Source organism: Nymphalis io, chromosome 12, assembly GCF_905147045.1.
Source record: "Nymphalis io chromosome 12, ilAglIoxx1.1, whole genome shotgun sequence".
Lineage (NCBI taxonomy): Eukaryota > Metazoa > Arthropoda > Insecta > Lepidoptera > Nymphalidae > Nymphalis > Nymphalis io.
Window position 1 is genome coordinate 1,830,673 of NC_065899.1, and position 20,867 is coordinate 1,851,539.

The 20,867-nt window shown below is 32.2% G+C and overlaps 1 protein-coding gene across 4 annotated transcripts in view; it reads right to left on the reverse strand.

Moving 5' to 3' along the window:
• Nucleotides 1-20,867, reverse strand: part of LOC126772158 (uncharacterized) — an 86,942-nt gene that overhangs the window by 47,802 nt on the left and 18,273 nt on the right. Inside the window, exon 1 of one of the 4 annotated variants that reach the window (XM_050492356.1) lies at nucleotides 20,418-20,624. The exons of the other annotated variants lie outside the window; for them this stretch is intronic. The gene's annotated coding sequence lies outside the window, so the exon portion shown is untranslated. Of the gene's footprint in view, nucleotides 1-20,417; nucleotides 20,625-20,867 lie in introns of those variants that run through there. 4 annotated transcript variants of the gene reach the window in all.

A 20,867-nucleotide genomic window follows, 5' to 3' on the forward strand; every position in this document is an offset into this window, starting at 1 on the left:
CTCAGTTTTTTTTTAACTTGGACTGAACTAGTGGAAACTTTAGATTTATCTTTTGTTTGTATTTGTTAAAATGTAGCCGGTAAAGTTAGTTGTAGATAATTAAAACTGTTTATGTTTTCAATTAATTAGGTCAATATGAGTAACATAAGACACGAAATATTTATGAAGTCTCGACGAATCGTATGGTTTTTTATTCCAGAGTAACAGCACAATGAGGAGGATCATTAAACAATGCGGTTAGGAGAAAGTGCAGTAAAAACGGCTTACATCAACGACTGACGCGGTTAATGAGTCGATGTGACGCGAGCTACTTTATGTCATAACCTAGATATATGTGTGCACCTATATACGTTTTATTTTATACTTTGTTACGCGTTATAATGTATCTAATTATAGACTGTTCCAATCTCAGGAATCAAGAGGAATAAACAACTTTGACATTGACTTTACATAATATCACTGGTCGAGATCCTTCGATCGATAAATTATCTATGATATTAATCATTCATTCATATGGAAGTAACATTAAAATAGTTATATATAATAGAGTTGTGTTAAAATACATACATAATAATTATTATTAATTACGAATCAAGAAGCAGTATTTTTGTACAGCTAATAGATAATAAGAAACAGGAACAACTTCGAGAAGGAAGCTCAAGGATGGGCAGCATTTGGCAACCTTCGTCAAGTCCTCAAGTCGTCTATACCGTAATGTTTGAAGACGAAAGTCTTCAACCAATGCGTCTTACCTGCCATGACATACGGTACCGAAACGTGCACACTAACTGTGGGTCTAGTCCACAAATTCAAAGTCGCTCAGCATGCTATGGAGCGAGCTATGCTCGGAGTATCTTTGAAGGATAAGATCAGAAATGAGATTATCCGGAAAAGAACCGGAGTCACCGACATAGCTTGCAAAATTAGCAGGCTAAAGTGGCAGTGGGCTGGTCACGTATGTCGTAGGACCGATGGCCGTTGGAGCAGACGAGTCCTAGAGTGGAGACCGCGAATCGGCAAGCGCAGCGTAGGGCGCCCTCCAGCCAGGTGGACCAACGACCTTAAGAAGGTGGCGGGCACCAACTCGATGCGGAAGGCGGAGGACAGGGAGCTTTGGCACACCTTGGGAGAGGCCTATGTTCAGCAGTGGACAACGATTGGCTGTTGATTGATTTGATTGAATAGATAATAAAAGAGTATTCAATAAATAGATTTCACATCTCGGACTCTAGTCACTACCTTCGACGAAAATCTGACAATGTCTGAAACATCACAGCCTCTAGTTGAATAAGTTCCAACAGGAGTAAAGAAATCCTATATCGATAAACTTTGCTTAGCGACTGTTAAGTTAAACACTGAACTTTCTCATTTCGGATTCCAAAGACGCCATTGTAAAAATAATCACCGCGATTGTTTATATTATTATTATTATTTTATGTAAGAAGGGGCAAACGAGCAGGAGGCTCACCTGATGGAAAGTGACTACCACCGCCCATAGACCGCTGCAACACCCGAGGGTTTGCAGGTGCGTTACCGGCGTTTGAGGAATGAGTACGCTCTCTTCTCTATCGAATGATATAGATATCTACATATTGAACAATCGTGGGCGCTAAAACTACTTAAATATTTTAATTAAAAATTCAACTAAATATGACAGACATAAAAGCGTTAATTGTGAATTAATTCATCGACATAAAAAATGCTATAAAAATGCTAATATCCTTAGCATTTTTATGGGAAATTTTAAGGTTACTTAATTCAAATAAAATATCAGATGACGTAAAATCGGTCTCCTTTTGATATTTAAATTGCAATGATGTAACATAATATATTTCTAGCAAACGTTTCTGAATAGACATTTCATTTATATAATCTTAGAAACCACATCAAAACCTGCTCTATCGATCTTAGATTTTTTACGAATATGATTAATTGTGTAGAACTAGGTTATGTAATAATTGATAAATTACAAAGAGATCTTCTTTGAATTGCGTAAATAAATTATACTTGCTAATGTGTGTCTGTTCGGTCGACCGATGTGCGTGCTTAATACAAAGTAGAAACGATTATATGAATTATTAACGATTTTTTTAAAATTTCTTTATTTGTAAACTATCTTGATTGTCTTGTAGCTTATACAGCGGATGAGGCGTTCGTGAAGTGAAATTAACAGAATGCAAATGTCCTACTATTGAGCCAAGGCGTCCTCTCTGTTTGAGGAGAAGTTAGGAGTTTATGCCACCACGTCGCTCCAATGATTGTTGGTGCACATGCAGGTTTCCTCATGATGTTCTTCATCGCCGACCACGAGGCGAATTAGAAGCACATAAAAAAACAGATTTTCTAGCCTAGGTTGAACCTACAAACTTCGGTCAATATGCAGATACTCTAAGCATTAATTTCGGTTCTCGTTCGCGAAACCCGGGTTAAAATTCGGGAAAAAATATATTATTATCATATCAATAAATAGTGTATCGCTTATATTTTTGACGAAAGATTTTTACATTGACAATGATGACAAGTTTGACATGACAATTTACAAGAAAGTTATGTCGTCTGTTTTTTTTTTAAAAAAGCTGCGATTTTTTCTGGGAATGTTGTGGCACTGTCTATTGATTTTTGGTAACACTTTAATATTTTCTATAAAATTATTATACACTATTACGAATATTGTTGATCTCTTAGGGTTATCAAACCTTGTAGAAGAAGTGTTTTTGTGTCCATCGATTGAGATTCTTACCTGTAACGAAATAAATAAATAAATTGGATTATTTTATTACATATATACAATATAATTCTATCTTATAAGTTTAATTAGTGTTATTTTACATAAGCTATAAAATTTCAATAATATTTGATTAATTAATAGTTTGCGATTAGACTTTAAAGGCAGAAACAGACCATGACATGAATTATAATTACGTATTAAAATAAAACATCCATAGTGTCAGAAATCATAGTGTATAACCATAAAATTAGTAATGAAATCTAATTGCATTATTTTATGAACGCTAACAGTAGTTTTTTCTCAATAATTATTGTATTCATGTTGTCTTAAAACAGAGTAATGTTTCATTACTTGCTTGTAAATAAAATATTTATAAATAGGTTTTATATAATACTAGTTTTCGCCGGCGGCGACGCCCGCGTATTAGGGATTATGTTATTAAAAAAAAACTTGTTGCGTGCTAGAACAAAATAGAAATATATTCAAATAATCCTCTAAACTTTCTCCTCAAAAGTTTTATGAAATGAAAAATGCCGAGTCAAATAATTCTATTGTAGAGTTCCATTGATTCCTTCGTGAAATTACTGAATCGTTGTTACTTGTATACACAAGGCATACGCCCATTCGGCGCGTATAATAATACTGTTTACTGTGTTTGTAAAATAATATTATACAAGGGACCCGGAACTCGTGTTGAATAAGCATTCACGGCTGCTTTGAGAATTTGTGGCTTGGTACAAGTTGAAAGTAATTTTAAAATTAAAATTTCGAATATTATATCTATACTAGAAATATAAATGAGAATGTTTTTTTTGTCTGTTACTCTCCCACGGCTAAATCACTGAACCGATTTTGATGAAATTTGGTATGAAGCAAGATTGAGCCAAGTTACGTTTGAAAGTTGAAACAGTTGGTACTTAGTACTAGTTCAAAATATGTGTAAAAGATTTACCAGCTCATCTTAATAATTGACACCCCTAATAATAGGCGGTTTAGTTTCGTAATCGGAGTTCCGATTTTAATGGGAAATATCCATATGTACCGATGTAGCTATCTGTTGTCAGCAACTTTTAACAATCTTTTGAATAAATAATAAATAAAATAAAAATATTATTGACGTAACATCATAATGTTAATAAAAAATTGTATTTAATTTAGAATGTACATTTTTCCTTGTACCTACCTACCTAGATACCTACGGATTACATTAATCGCTGAGAAATTTACGATTTTTTTATTAGGGCGAATAAAATATGGGTATTAATTGAAGGAGTTCATGAAATTTTAATAAAAGTAGTAAAGCTAAATACAAACGAAGCCGTGAAACAATTAATTGATAAAATTTCTAAATTCCAAAAACAAGATGACAAGACATCATAAGAAAAAACGAAATGCAAACAAATTATTGAGACTCAAAGACGATACATAATCGCTTTTCGCTACCGCTCATAAATTTAGTTATAAATAATTTAATAAACATTAGGTCTTACGAAGCTATGTCTTCTTATATTTTATGGTCTATTGATGCAAGATCACTGCCGGTTTGGCAGGTACGCGGTCATTTACCCATGGATGCTGTCGATTCACTCTGATTCGTTTGTTCTTTCATTTTATTTTATTATCATAACATGTATGTGCATAATTTATAACTCGCCAGTGTCAAGTATTTCGTTTCGGCTAGTAACAATTTTAGAGGCGATGTGAAGGAGATTTTAGTAGAAGTTTAATGTTGTCAGTGTTTTCCTGCTTCGGAAACCACGTAATCCTTTCGTTCAGTGCTTAACCTTACTCTTGAGTAATTACTTATTTATTAAAAGAAACTTTTAGAAATAGGTTGTATAACAAAAATAAAACGCAATTTAATTTATTAAATAAATATATTATAGTGGGAAAAATAGGCCATCTATTGTTCTAAATTTGAATATCCAAATAAGATATATGTATTTTCAATGGATTAAGTAATTTTTTATTTGGTAGACAAGTAAATAGTAAGGATATTCTGTAAGAATAAACACGAATCTCACCGCAGAAAACGATCGTGAAATGTCAGAAAGTGATATGCGATATTGACCGTAATAATTATAACATTTCAAGAATACACGTATCAAAAAATTATATTATAAAAAAAAAACATGTGGACATTTCACGGGTGGGTAATGAAGTGAGTTCTTGCGTAATACCACTGCGGAATTTAAATAATTTTGCTTTTACTATTTACTTTTACAAGATAAATCAATTACCACCATCGGTTCAGAACAGATTCTACGGAGAACCGTCAAGAAACTTAAGCGTTACTCTTTTTCATCATGTAGATGTAATAATCATCGACCGATTAACAATCATTAATATTTATATGGATTAACAATTATAAATTATACCTATAATTAAATATTGTTGGTATACCATGAAAGAAAAACAACGGGTACGATGAACTATATAAATTTTATATCGAATAAAATTCATATAATATATATCTACATTTTGGTTAACTTGTAGAAAGTTTCGTCTTTAAATAGCTACCGTTTCATTATCTTATTAATGTTGGCTAAGTGAGTGACTATCAAATAGTATGGGGCCCGGACGGCGGTGGGCGTGGGAGAGTTCTTCACGTGGAAGACGTCACGGACCGACGGACACCGTTCCTTGTTTTTTATACGGAATTACGGTGAATACGTTTGTTCCTGAGCTCACGACGATTACTTGGCTGTTTTTATGTATGACTTAGTTGGATTCGGTTCTTTAGGTGCAAGTTTTCCATTATGTATTTATCGAGATGATTAATATTTTGATTATATACTCTATATTTAATATTGTTCGTTCGTTTGTTTGTTTCGCTTTTACATCTTAACTATTCGACCGATCATCGTTATATTTTGCATACACGGTGTCAGAGGTCCTCTCTCACACGTGGGCGAAGTCACGGGCGGTTCCAATACAATATATAATAATTTAATTAACATAAATAAATGTTAATTACGTGTTATTAACGTATTAATTAGTATGAATATTAAGCAAGTATTATTTTTGTCTTATTTTTATTCACAATTAACAAAATTGTAGTTAATAATACAGATTTAGAAAAAAAAATAATTATTAATAAACATTACCTAGTGGTATAACCAATTTAATAATTATGAGTAAGCAATAATAATCGTAAAGTACCTATATTTTAAGTGCTAGCTTTTTTGACACAAACTGTCCGTCAAGACTTTGTACACGTAAAATTTACACAAAAAATTTCCTTCCAATTTTTCACCCGCTCCCCTTAAAATTCATAATTAACGGATGCTTACATTTTAAAATAAATTTATGTTACAAATTAACTATGCTTAAAATCGCATTTTGGTAAGAGCAACTGACAATTATAATAAACGTTACACTAATATCTTTAACGTAAATTTATTTAAGTTCTTAGAAGTCTTAAAAAACTGTATTTGTCATTAATATTCTTATAATACTTGCTAAATAACTTGTTCTGGTTAGGTTCACTCCATGTTTCAATGTTAAAGTGGAAACTTTGTTGGCTTATGTGAGAATTATTTTGTTATCAAATATTTATTTGTTATATTATGCTGTATGGTTTCCCAAATAAATAAATAAATAAATAAATTCTTTAATAGTTTTGACAGGGATTTCATTGTTAATCACAAACGATTTAAAATAAAAGTTACAAATATTGTTAGTTGTGGGAACCATCAGACCATCAGATGCTATTAATAAGCACCGTAAGCAAACTGAACACACTTCCCGTCCGAGACACATTCAATTAACAGTATAGTTAGTTGGAAAACGTTCATCCGCCTTTGAGCTTAAAGATCAAACAAGGCTACTAGCTGTGCCCCGCGGTTTCAAACGAGTTAAAGTATTATACATGGAATAATATGCAATTGTAAAACCAACTCACTTCATTACTCAACCGTAAAATGTTCACAACTTGTGGTTATATACTATTTTGATGCGTGTATACTTGAAATGTTATTTATTATGGTGAATTATGCATATCACTTCATAACATTTCACGACCGATTTATGCGGTGAGTTTCGTAATAAATTTTATGATTTGTTTATATTTAATATCCTTACAATTCTCAGAATTTTATAAATCCAATTAAACAAAATGTCCATTAACATTAATTCGGTAACAGTCATTCCGTTTTATGTTATTTAGGCTGATAAATATTTTTCTCATAATCACAAAGCAATATTAATTACGTTCTGAAATCGATTATATTTTTATTAAATCGGATATAATAGCAAAATATTTAGTAACGGAAGTAAATTTACCACCGCTTTCATTTTTTTTCCTGAATGAGACATTTTCCTGCAGTTTTCACTATACCTACATACATATATGTCACCTAAACTATCATTATCACCATATGTTCCATTCAAAATCTATCAAGCGGTAACAGATCGGATCTACATATGGACAAAAAATATAATAATTGTATACACTGTCTCAGTATCGATAATAATGAATATTAGAATAAGATATTCCAAAAAATTCAATCACTGCATAGAAGAGACCGTTTTAAACATCTACGAAGTAAAAAGTCGATATTTTTAATTGATTTAATGTCACATATTTTGAGAAAAGATTAGTAAAAATTAAAAAAAATCTATCAAAACCATTAATTGTTTTAATCCGTTACGTAATAGCATAATGAACAACAGTTTAAATTTCTGAAAAAAAATCTGGTGACCTTGTGCGTAGTTGCAAAGGTACTTATAGTCCACGGCTAAATCTCAACGTGAATACTTTTTTGTCCTATAGTGATCCAATGATCTCGACACAAGGGACACGATAACCAACGCAGGTCACACGGTTGGCCGCACAACAGCAATGTCAGGGGCTTGGTGATTGTCCTCGACTCTTAAATCTAATGTAGGATTTAGTTGAGGTGAATAAATAAAATTATATAATACTCTGTATAATATACATATGTACATGTTTTTATAATTGGAATGTACATATCAAGTCAGAGTAAGTAGTCTATACAAATAAATAAAATTTATGTCCGTGAGTTCGAAATAAGTGCCTCTTTTTGGGTTAATTAACAATTATTTTTAATTTAGACTAATAATTTGAATATTAATGTATTTTTCAAATAGGCACACGTAACAAAGTTAATTCCACACTGGCGAAAAATTACAACATATTTTTTTTATAGAATAGGAAAGCGGACGAGCATATGGACCACCTGATAGTAAGTGGTCACCAAAGCCCTTAGACATTGGCATTGTAAGAAATGTCAAACATCGCTTACATATCCAATGCGCCACCAACCTTGGGAACTAAGATTTTATGTCCCTTGTGCCTGTAATTACACTGGCTCACTCACCCTTCAAACCGGAACACAACAATATCAAGTACTGCTATTTTGCGGTAGAATATCTGATGAGTGGGTGGTACCTACCCAGACGAGCTTGCACAAAGCCCTACCATCAGTATTTTAATATACCTAATTTGTATTTTCTTACTGTAACTGCACTTAACCCATTCTCTTACTCAATGATTTAACCAAAAGAGGTCTATCAGATATTACTATAACCGTTAAAATCAATGTTACGCACTATTTTCCTTCGCACATTTTTTTCTATTACTGTAATGTAATCGGTTGGTTCTACGCAGTAAATTAAAAATAAACAAATAAATAAAAGACTTATTTTATTTTTTATTATCTTATGTATAAAATTCATTACACACACAAACATACTCGTAATACAAGTGCATCATCATACAATAGGATAGTAACAAATAATTAAGTAGAATGTTGGTAATAGTTTTTTTTAGAAGAAGTCAGGTGTTAGGTAAAAAAACGGAGCATATGTCTTTCCTTGGGGTTCAAGCTTGTTTCATATAAAATGTCAACAAAATCGGTTCAGGGCTTAGCCGTGAAAGCGTAACAGGCAAACTGTACTCTTGCATTTATAATATTGGTATAGATTTGTATTATAATATTCAATATTTTATTATACAAAATTAGGGAGCGAGACGATAACGAAATAGTAAAAAAATAACTAACATAACATAGAACGGGTTTAAAATTAAAACGTAATATCATAATAAAACAAAATACATATTATATAATAAATATATAATAAAATGGATATTAACAGAGATTTTCAGGTATCGCATAGTTAGGTATTCCATAACTTCACAGCCTGACAGTCTAAATGTCCTTTAATGACGTGTTTTTTTCTCAAAATCGAGATACAAATCACGCACGACATAAAATCTACTTATAAAACTTAATCGTTTTTTTTATTAACATTCTTGTATACAACTCGGCTGCGTGATAGCCGACGAAGTAATCGAGCGTATCCGGTAGCATTCCAACAAAAACTTAAATCAAGCTATTTAGACATATAAAAACTAAGGGCAACATTTTAAGTTGTCATTTTACAAGATTAAATTTAACTTCAAGTTACCACCAGTTAGTATTTCTTTATCTATTATCTTTATATACATATATATATATATATGTATATATAAAATTTTCATATATTATAATTTACGTACGTTGCTAGAATATAGCTTACGGTTTATTTTCAACATCAAGTATATAAAAAAAAAATCTATAATTATAATAATTATAGAATTTTAGGAGTTCAAGTTACTTTGTGGAAGGGCGTTGAGTCTTGGTTGGTACAACCCACTCATTACACTAATTATTGTTGTCTTCCGATTTGACAGGTGAGTGAGCCATTGTAAATTGGCATATGGGGTTTAACTTCTTATTTCCTTATGTTAGGGTTGATGACGTATTGTCGATGTAAGGGTGGTGGTGACTTATCATCAGGTAGACAGTTTTCCAGTCCGCCTACTTATTTTCGAGTTATCTACAGCACGATATACCATTTATATATCTAAATATATATAACTAGATTTACACACCGTGTCGGTTTCATTGATCAATCATAAAGTTAATTAGTAGCTTCCTTTGTTACTCGCCATCTGTTTTCTTTCAAATCGTTCACGGCCATTGAGGCATCGTTAGACCTATTTTTAAGAACACTTAATTTGGTTCTTCGTAAAACGAAACTCCATAAACAGGAGTTTCATATTTTTAGACGTTTATGTTTCTAAGAGTTATTTTAACGAAGCCCTTAAAGCTACTTACCAAGAAATCTTCATAGCAAAATGTTTCTTTGAAATAATAATGATCTATGCTTATAAAATCTTTTGTCATGATTGACTAACAACGCTTGGAAAAGTAAAATTTGGAAAACAGATTTATTTTATAACGTAAGCATTCACTAAGGGGGGTTTTTTGAGAATTTCAACTTTAATGTGGAAAATAAGAGCAAACAGCTTGTTAATAATTTACAGAGTACGTTAAATTTTGTTTTATGTACAAGCACTACACGTTTTTATTTAACTACATATTTAATATGTGTGGCTTAAACCTCGCAAATGAATTTTAAAACAGTTTCAATTCACCGATTGAGCTCAAATTTTGCACACAGTTTTGGCGCTTGTAGCAATTTAGTTTACTAGTTTTTACAGGTTTTTTTTTAATTTACTTATCTTTATTGCTAAAAGGAATGTAGTAGACTAATTTGCCACCTGAATATTAGTGGTCTGCTATACATCTGCCTAGAGCCGCAAATACTGCTAGAAATAGAGAAATACTGTTAGAAATAATTACCTTTTTTTACACTGTCATTGCGTATCAGTATCAAGAATCTCAATTTCAGGACTATAATTAGAAGCGTCTGTAATAACACCGGCATGTGACTGCAATTAGATGGTCCAGTGAACACGTGGTTCTTAACTGTTGCGGGTTCAAAATCGAGTTCTTAATTTATGTTTATAATTCATCTCACTACGAGAAAAATCGTTCAAAAACAACAACCTGTGTCAGACAAAAATCTGACACTTGTATATTGGAGCAGCATTGTGCATTAAAGTCCTCAAAAAATGAGAGGCATTCTTTACTTTATAACAAAAGTTGATGGTAGCAATAATATTAAATGGATGGTACCAACTCGAAGGGGTTTTTACATACAACCAGAATGTTTAGTCACTTTAATTTTAGTCTACAGCATGACCATGAATACAGACAAGACTCAGTTACACCAAAATTATATCAGACTGATTTATTGCTATTTTTAAACATCAATCACTTAGTAATAAATGTACTTTGTACTTATCTTAAAGCAATTAATTTTTAATGGATTTTGATATCTATATGCCACTATAATACGGCCTGTTTTCGTTTGAATATATTATTAGAGTTTATGGTGTTTTATCATTAAAACTAATCTTTTTAATGAAGGTTGTCAGACTTCCCCTAATTGGAAGTGCGGACCCATCTAGAATAGATTCAAAGGAAATATTACTGGAAATGGTTTGTTATGTTTATAATTATGTATTTTTTTTAATTACTGTTAAACCAACGTTACACAATCTGTATTAATATTATAAATGCAAAAATAACTAAGTCTGTCTATTAGGCGTTCACTGAATCGGTTTTAATGAACTTTTGTATAAAGCAATCTTGAACTATTTTAAACCTAACATGGGAAGTGTTGTTTAAAAAACCTACTCCAATTATACCCAGGCGAAACCGCGGGCGTAAACTATTTAAATAAAAAAATATGATTAACATTGTGTTAACACTTACAGGCTCACTCAACGTGCTTGTAAAATTCTTAGTTTGTAGCACTCTTGTGTTACGTTTTATTTTTAATATCATATAATGTTCAAATTTATAATAACACTAATTTAATTACGTTCCAAAAATAAGTCACTTGAAAGTGAATTTTAATTTTCCACATACATTCAATCAAACGCAAAATATTTTATAAATTTCTTAGTATGTATATATGAAGTAACCAAAATAATATGACCATATAAATTAAAAAAGAAGTGTTGTGTTAATATGTATTGATTTCTTTCAGAATATATAAATTCTATTGTATTTAATACACGTAATTTAATTAATAAATGAGAAAAACGGAAATTATTATCGGTTCGTCGTGTTCTAACAAGATTAAATTTTCAAGATTTCAATTCGATATGTTTACAAACAATTTATATTTTAAAATGATTATAAGAGCCTATTAGGCTGTGTTATTATTGTTGTGTTATTATTATTACTGTGTTACTCGTACATCCTCAAATAGAAAATACTGATGAATGGCGCCACATTAATATCGAAGCATACAACTTAAGTAATCAAATAGACGGTGCAACTATTTGCAAAATAATTTCAATTATGATTACGCGGCTTATCGATATAAACATGATCTATCGAAATCGATTTTAACGATTTAAAATCGATAAAATATAATATTTATTTGTAATTTAATAAATATTCAAGGTAGTGTTGTCTATAAAAGTTGCGTATTTATTTAATTAAATTATTTTAAATCCATGTATATCGCTTTAATAAAATATTATGTAAACCTGTTTAACTAAACTCGTTTATTTAATTATTATGTTTGAAAATTAAATTTCAGAATATTTACTCGGTGGTAGCTTTATGCAAGCCCTTCAGGGTAGATACCACCCACTCATCACGTGTACTACCGCCAAACAGTAATGCTTAGTATTGTTGTCTGTCGGTTTGAAGGGTCAGTGAGTTAGTGTAACTACAGACACAAGGGACAACTTAACGTCTTAGTTCCCAAGGTTGGTGGCGCAATGAGGATATATATAATAAGAAATGATTATTATTCTTATAGCGCCAGTGTCTATGGGCGATAAACGACCACTTACCACCAGGCATTTGCACGGCTACCAAAATATATCTTTTAATTAATGATTAGTATTATTTATATACATACTTAAGAGTATATATAGAATAATATAATTAAGTCATAAAACATAGTCTATTTCTCAGAAGTGTCAGCCTTCGCCGTTCACTATTTAAATGAGATCCTGATACATTAGTATGCAAACGTATACGAGAGTTATATATGACATCATAACCATAAATTGATGGATGATTATTATTATAAAATATACTTGGTGTTAAAATTATAGTTGTATTTTTTTTTTAATATGCGATAATTTTTAATATTTAATACTTGACTATTTAATTATTTTACGAAAAATTAATTATTATTCTTTGAGGTGAAGGTTTGAAGCTTATTTCATATTAGATATATGTATATCACACACTTTTCGCACAGTGAAAATCATAGTTACACTTATCTAAGTGTAAATACCATCAGAAGAGAGGTAATTTTAATCAAGAATCAGATGGCTGGCTCGTGATTCCCTAACATTATGAATATGCGTATTTTTTGTTTTTAAGTAGTATGATCAATTAAAAATTAGCAATTAAGGTCAACAACCAGGGCCCCAACATGGCTAAAACACTTGTGACAGTTTTTTATTCGACACATACAATTGTTCATACGTTGTTTTCCTTCACCGCCAAAGGCAATCTTCTCCTCAAAACAATAGGAGGCCTTAGCCCAGCGGTGGGACATTAGCAGACTGTTAATTTTTAGAGACGCATACGCGGAGTGTTTGGATATTCAATGAGAATATATTTATAAAAAATATAAAATTAAATTAAGACTTCTCTACCAAATGATCACTTAAAGGTCAAATATATTCGTGGGTGCAATAACGCAAATACAACTCTTTGTTTAAATAATCGACGTGTATTGTTGGTTTTTGTGAATCGCCTTCGCTATTTGGGCCACGGACTTTAGTTTTTTTATACTAAGTTTGCATGTAGGTAGAGTACTATGGGTAGCTTAAAACTTATTATATGATTTCGATGGGTTTTTTTTTTAATTCATAATTTTTATAAGCAACCAGTGTGTCTACGGTATACGGAGTAAGGCCAAACATACAAATAAAATAAACATGTTTTTTGTGCCATGAACCTTCGCGGGCGTCGAAAGTCGCTAACAATCGGATGAAAGGTTTAGGAGCGCATAAAGGACAAACATACTAAAATTATTTACTTACAATAACAATTTACATCTCAGTAGATGTTTGTTATTTTAATTAATTTTCAATGAAATAAAATTACGCGTAATTAACGTGTAAATAACAATTTTATATTTAATATAGTTATTGTAAAAAATTTAATGAATTAAATATACATCCATTTAAAATATTACTTTTATAATACCTGGCCGCCAAAAAATCGACCCACCCGTATTTTTTTACTTACAAAGTTGTTATCTTAACTATGCGACGACCTAGGTGGATTGTTTTACTTATGGGACATACATTTAACATTTTATTACCCACTTGATATTGATTTGGAGGAGATGTAAGTGTTATTGAGGATATTTGGAATATTTTTAAAGTATTGATAAGAAAACGTTACTTTGTGCACAAAGTGCATGGTTAGTTTATTTCCAGTTGTTAACGCAGAGTCATCTCGGTTCGATGTTTATTATTGATTAAGTGTATGAAACTTTGTTGAAACAATAATTTTAATAAGTTTAAACATAAAAAATGGATACTACTGAAGCAAAAGCTGCTCAAGTCGTAGCTCTTATTCATGAGGGGTTACGTCAGCGAAATGTGGCTAGAACACTAAAATTAAGTCGTTCAGCGGTGCGAAGAGTGTACAAACGCTACTTGGAGACTGGGGAGTATCGCCGGAGGCCAGGATCTGGCAGGGGGCGTGTCACGAACCCGACCGATGACCGTTTTATTGGTTTGACGTCTTTAAGAAACCGACATCTTTCGGCTGTTGACGTTCAAGGTAGACTCCGAGAAAGTCGTGGAGTGTCTGTGAGTGAAAATACTGTAAGAAGAAGACTTCGAGAGCAAAACTTAACCCCTCACAAGCCAGCAACAGGACCAAAACTCACAGCATCCCATCGACAAGCAAGACTACAATTTGCTAGGCAGCACGTCGATTGGACACTGGACCAATGGGAGACAGTATTGTTCAGTGATGAAAGCCGAATGTCTCTAGTAGGCTCTGATGGACGACGTAACGTCATGCGAAGGCCAGGAGAACGCTAGTCTCAGTGTTGCATTCGAGAAACAGTCCGACTTGGTGGAGGCTCTACAATGTTTTGGGGAGGTATTTCTTTGACGGGACGCACAGAGCTGGTTTTTTTCCGTAATCATGCTGTTAATGCTGAAACTTACATAACGGACATTCTGGAGCCTCATGTGATGCCTTACGCTGGATATATTGGGGATAATTTCCAACTTATGCACGATAACGCACGACCTCACGTCGCTAGAATTGTTAAAGACTATCTCAGGGAAGTCGAAATTCCAGTTATGCAGTGGCCAGCCAATAGTCCGGACTTAAACCCGATAGAGCACCTCTGGGACCAGCTATAACGTACGGTTCGAGCACGAAATCAAATTCCAGAAACCCTGAATCAACTGGAAGCTGCCCTAACTGAAAAATGGCAACGGACCCCACAGGAAGACATTAAAAAGCTAATCAGGTCACTTAATAGGCGTATGCAGGCAGTGATTAGGTCAAGAGGAGGAAACACTTCCTATTAAAGTAAGATTTAGGCACCCAAATTTAAAAACATACGGCATAATCGTTTTGTACACAAACAAATAAAATTGCGTAAAATTTTGTGTTTTCGTGTTTTGTCACATATTTACCTAAAAACCTATTTTTTGCGCACTATTTCTGTTTTTGTACAATCCTACAATTGCATTTTTTCATTATCAATCTTAAAAATATAAATATGTGGTAGTTTAAAACCATACGATAGCTTTTTTACAAAAAATGTAGGTGGGTCGATTTTTTTGGAGGCCAGTGTATATACCAAAATAATAACTTGTATTGACGTTTATGTGGAAAACTCAGCATACTGGCAACACTGTCCCGTTTAATGAAAATGTAAATTAAAACATATTGAGTATGTACTTGACAAGAATCCATCTAAATTTCGCAAGAATATCGACAGTATCAGTATAGAACAAAATGACGTAAGTTTTCATATAAATTGTGCTTTCACACGCATTTCACAATGACTTGTATGGATGATAACGTTCAATGGTCGATAAGATAGAAATGAGATACATTTGCTTTGTGATAAACAAATTTATTTCAGTAACATTTGTAATACTTTCCAATATTTCCATTTAATTAATAATCGCAATGATTGTGTACTAGTTTTCGCCCGCGTGTCAGGGGATGGGGGCAGGCGTCAGGTATGAAAAACGTTGTTAGGTAATAATGTCCTTCCTTGGGATTCAAGCTTGTTTCATGTTAATTTCACCAAAATCGGTTCAGTGGTTTAACCGTGACAGCGTAACAGACAGAACTAGTTACTTTCGTATTTTTTTTATGTTATAGCTAGGCGCACGAGCAAATAGGCCACCACTGCCCATATACATTGTTGTTGTAAGAAATTTTAACCGTTCTTTACACGGAACGAAGATGTTATTTCCCTTGTGCCTGAAATTACACTGACACCTTCAAAGCGGAACGCAACTAAGTATTGCTGAGTGGCTGGTACCTACCCAGACGTGCTTGCACAAAGCTCTACCACCACCACGTTATCAACTATTGTACAACAACTATTACAGACTAAAGTATTTATTTATTTATTTGGGAAACATACAGCATAATATAACACATAAACATTTGATAACAAAATAAGTCTCACATAAGCCAACAAAGTTTCCACTTTAACATTGAAACATGGAGTGAACCTAACCAGAACAAGTTATTTAGCAAGTATTAAAGTATATAAAATAAATTATTAACAAGTAATTTAAAAAGCAGAATAATAGTAATAAGCACATTTAAAAATACTAGTAAAATTACAATGAAAAAAACAGGCTTACGACATAAACAATTTCTTCTATGCAATTGTCCGTCATGGGAATCTGTCGTCGTTATCAGAATTATCAGATGTATACAGATAAAAATACCTGGTTTATTCGTACCGTAATAATTTAAGACGATAAAAATATTGTGTAAAATAGGTAGTTTTATATAAAAAAAGTTTTTTAGTATAATTTAATGTATTTATTTATGAATAATCAGCAATATGTACAAACTAGGTTGCGCTCAGAGAAAAAAATAATGGTCGGCTGTTTACTGTATGTCGTCAAATGACCTGATTTTTATCGCAAATCACGTGAAAACAACCAATGATTTTATGTTATTTGAAATAATATTACTTTAATTTTATAAGTAAGAACAAGAAAACATCACGACATTGGATCAAAGTAAAATATAAGAATATAAAAAAAATCGATGACTTATTTAGTATCTTAGTGGTAATAGACCTAGTAGTAGGTCGATACTGAGTAATCTATAGATTTGTAATAAATATAGACTTTCCACAAACGATCGTCTTTACACGAAATCACTTTATAAAACACAGATACAAAAATTTTTCGATTAGAGGTCCGTTATTCAAGCGTGCTATTTAATCATTAATTATAGAGGCTTTTAAGTATCGCTACGTTCATAGGACCTACGCGATTGCGCTCTACTCACTGAACCCGCAGCTTTTCTCGCGTAGAATTCGTTTTGTTAGAAAAATTATTGATAAGCATAATTTTTTCAATGCAAGCTCGGTCTGTCTATTAGCTTTCACGGCTGACCCACTCAATGCAAACGATTTTAATGAAATTTGTTGTAAAGCAAGCTTGAACCCCAAAAAAGGACATGCTACTTTTTTATACCTAACACCTGATAACACGCGAGTAACGCCGCGGGCGAAAACTAGCATAATATATAAGTTCAAATATATAACTTTCAAAAGTTAACATTACCATTGTATAAAACTTGATCTATTTTAACCACCAAAGGGTAAATTTAATAATAATCCGATGTCCTTTCTTAGGGTTCAAGCTTACACCGTAACAAATTTAATCAAAATCGGTTCATTGCTTTTTAATTTTGCGGTTAGCTGTGAGAGCGTAGCAGACATGGTAACTTTCGTGGTTAATTCAATTCAAAGGCAACTTGCAACGTCGCGTTAAAATATTAACAAAATAAATAAAAAATCAATTTATTAGATGTTGTTTAATATAAAACTAGATCACGTTTTGTAATAGGTTGCTAATTTACACGCGTATGACGAAAATTATTTATATGTATGTACGGGTAGAATAGCATATCCACGGCTGTGTGAATACGACGCCAAAATAAAAGATTTTTTTTTTATTAAGAACTAGTTTTAGCCAATGTCTTCGCCCGCGTATGCGGGGTGGGGGGTCAGACGTTAGGTAAGGTAGGTATTATAGGCCTATTTTCGTCCTTGAAATTCAAGCTTGCTTCAGTACAGAAGCTCTTCTGGGTAAGTACAATCCACTTATCATTTATTCTACCGCTAATCATCACTACTTAACATCGTTGTGATTTAAAGGGTGAGTAAGCGAGTGTAATAGTAGGCACAACGGGACAAAAACTAGTTTTCAACGTTGGTGGCGCATATATAAGGAATAGTTAATATTTTTATACTATTAAGTGGTAATATGTCTAAATCATTTGCCTTTTCACCTGCCTGTAACATAAAAAGTTTCTAATTTTAAATGTACTTGTACCATTTAATTTGCGATAAATTACATAAAAAATGAGTCATATTCGATGTTCATGTAGATACTATCAGAGATTGGCAAAGTACATAATTAGTAACTCAAGTTCAACTGATTTAGATCGGTTACGTGATATAGGCTAAAAAGCAATTAACATATGAATGTTTACACAACACAAAATATAATACACACACAAACACACAGACACACAAATTTGCGATTATAAGTAACGCACACATTAGTAATAACTGTATAAATAATAACACATCACTAACGCACACACGTACAAAAAACGCACACAAATTATCTATTAGGTACTTCTTATATAGAGGAGTCATTGTATCAAGTATACCAGCGATGTGCAATAGTGCATGTTTCATCCAAGTGAAGACTCATTTGCTGTCGTAACGTGACCCTGGGCTGGATAAGTTACTACCCAATTATGCATCGAGGATATTTTGTAATTCAATAAATTAGCTTTAAGTTTTATGAATGAAGTTTATTTTTAATTTACGTTTACAATTATTTGGTTATAATTACAGGAACAAAATATCTTATACAAGCTGTTACACGAACAAAATATAATTAGTATTATAAAACACTAATCAAGAATCTGACGTGATCGAATTTCCCATAATTTCAAGCGATGAATATCTAAAAATTGCACGATCAACTTTCTAATTAAATAATTTCCTGTAATATCATATTATTCAATTACGTACTGTTTAATCAAAATGATTACCTCGTTGGTCTAATGGCTAAATATGAGAGATCTTGAATTTAAAAGCCCCCAAGTCGGGCCACTAATAAGTTATTTTGTTTTTCTGTTATAGATTCTCCGTAGAAGCCCGGAGTCAGGAAATTGGAGGCGTGTAAAGTCCCATGCCTCGTTGTTAGAGAAAGTCGTTATTCCTGAACCTGAATTCCGGTTGTGTCAGATTAACGTTCTTTTGATTTATAAGTAAGGAAATAGAGAATGCATCTGTATTTGCGAACACACTTGTGCACTAAAGTATATCTTACGCATGTGGCTAAACTCTCTGGAGATTAAGAGATTGACGCACAGAAATTAAATATTTTTTTTACAAAATAGGAAGGCAGACAGGCAGAGGGCCCCTGGTGGTAAATGTATGTATGTTGATACCAGTGTCAGAAACCTTAACCTAACTGCCAACAACAGCTGTAAGATGTATCAACTTAATCGAATGAACGATAAGCAAACACAAACAAAAAAATGTCTTAATTTATTTATATCAAACTAGTAATTTACCCGCGGTTTTGCTTGCGCCATAATTCATTATTATTCAATTTCTAAGCACCAATTTCCATAGTCCGTTCTTGATAATGGAGGATTTTCATACAAACTTACATTCCTGTTGGAAAATCGACTTTAGTTGTTAAATTTTCACAAATCCTGTCTTAGTGCTAACCTACTTTGTAAAAGAAACCTGCATGCCATTTTTCAGGATGTTAGCCCCAGAAGTTTGAACTGTGTGTTGACGACTGACGTAGTCAGTCGCACAGTTAATCTACTAACATAATTGAATAATATAAATTAAAAAAATCCACTGTAATACTTTCATTAATTACTGTTTGAAATATAACAATTATTACAGCTTACATACATTAGTCTTCCTCGTGTTGTATTTCCAATATAACAAATGTTAGGCAAGATACGATTGTCTATTATTTAAAAACTGATTTGCATCGCATTTGTTAAAATCAATTAAAACATATAGGCTCGTAATGACCACAAATAAACATACAAATTCGGTAAAAATATTACCTTCCTCGATATTACTTAATGTTTATCTAAATTTGTTTAAATCATGTACGAAATACGTCTTCTAAAAAGTCTTCTTAATATTTAGTAATTTTAACTTATTGAAATGTGTACAAAGAGTCTGAAGAATAACTAGTAGGTTAAACGTACTTAATGTAGATTTTAGACCTTTAAGGAAAAACAAAATAAAGTTATTATAAATAGACACAAGCATGAAATGCATGAAACATAGCCTTACTTCATAGTCGGGAATCATAATACAATAGTACAAATATATACATAAAGATAAATCATTAAATTAAAACATACCTACATATTATTATATTACATAAGTACGTGGCCTTTTTTATTCTTAACTGATTGTTGTAATACATGAATAATATGTTTACATAAAATTCTATGGAAAAACAAAAAAAAATATTTTTCTTTAATAACTTAAGCCTTACCTATTTTGTATTATTTTAAATTTTCTCTAATAATCATCCAAAAGAGACATCCAAATATGTGTAACACAGCACAAAAGCAACTGTCACTATTTTTATATCAATAAAATTCGTAGCGAGAAATGCGGCACTGAAAATTTCTTAACGAGGTTTTGGGACCGTAAAAATAATCATAAACTTTTTAAAAATGGCCGTCGAGCAAAACGTCGCGCTCCGTTGGCGCGCGAAGAAATACTGAGATGGAGGTAAACCTAAGGCTTGCAGAAAACAGCCTGCTTTAGGAAATGCATGTGGATAGTGTTATTATTTTTATAGACAATATAAGGTCGGTAACCCGAGATGCGTTTTGCAATTTGCGTCTTGAAATACCAAGGTCCACTCTATGTTGGACAGGCGTGAAAAATTAACATAATCATGTTATCGAAACGGTAAAATATATATTATATATTGTTG